The sequence below is a fragment of the Amborella trichopoda genome, chromosome 1 (assembly GCF_054954075.1).
Source record: "Amborella trichopoda isolate Santa Cruz 75 chromosome 1, AtrichopodaSantaCruz75HAP2 v2.0, whole genome shotgun sequence".
NCBI lineage: Eukaryota > Viridiplantae > Streptophyta > Magnoliopsida > Amborellales > Amborellaceae > Amborella > Amborella trichopoda.
Genome location: NC_142336.1, coordinates 56,149,440 through 56,149,738, shown reverse-complemented (window position 1 = coordinate 56,149,738; position 299 = coordinate 56,149,440). Strand labels below are relative to the sequence as shown.

Sequence of the window (299 nt, the reverse complement as noted above, 5' to 3'; positions counted from 1 at the left end):
TGGAGATGCGGGGTATCGATCCCCGCACCTCTCGCATGCTAAGCGAGCGCTCTACCATCTGAGCTACATCCCCTAGTACTTGATTAGGATCCACAGAAGTAAAGTTTAAATGTTTTCAAAATACTCTTCCTTGTGTCCCTGCACATGTGGGAGTACTAAAACTTTTGCAAATAAAATTCTGAAGTATTTTCTTTTATTGAGGTGGACTTGTTTTTGTAAAAAAAAATACTCTTTTGTAAGTAAAAGCTTAGGACTTGTATACCATAAGATCATTTATCTTTACTACAAAGAGGTCATAA

The 299-nt window shown here is 37.1% G+C and overlaps 1 non-coding gene across 1 annotated transcript; it reads right to left on the bottom strand.

The window, feature by feature from the left end:
• Positions 1–73, bottom strand: TRNAA-AGC (transfer RNA alanine (anticodon AGC)). The gene has a single exon. It is a non-coding gene; the product is annotated as a tRNA-Ala (tRNA).
• Positions 74–299: the final 226 nt, after the last annotated feature.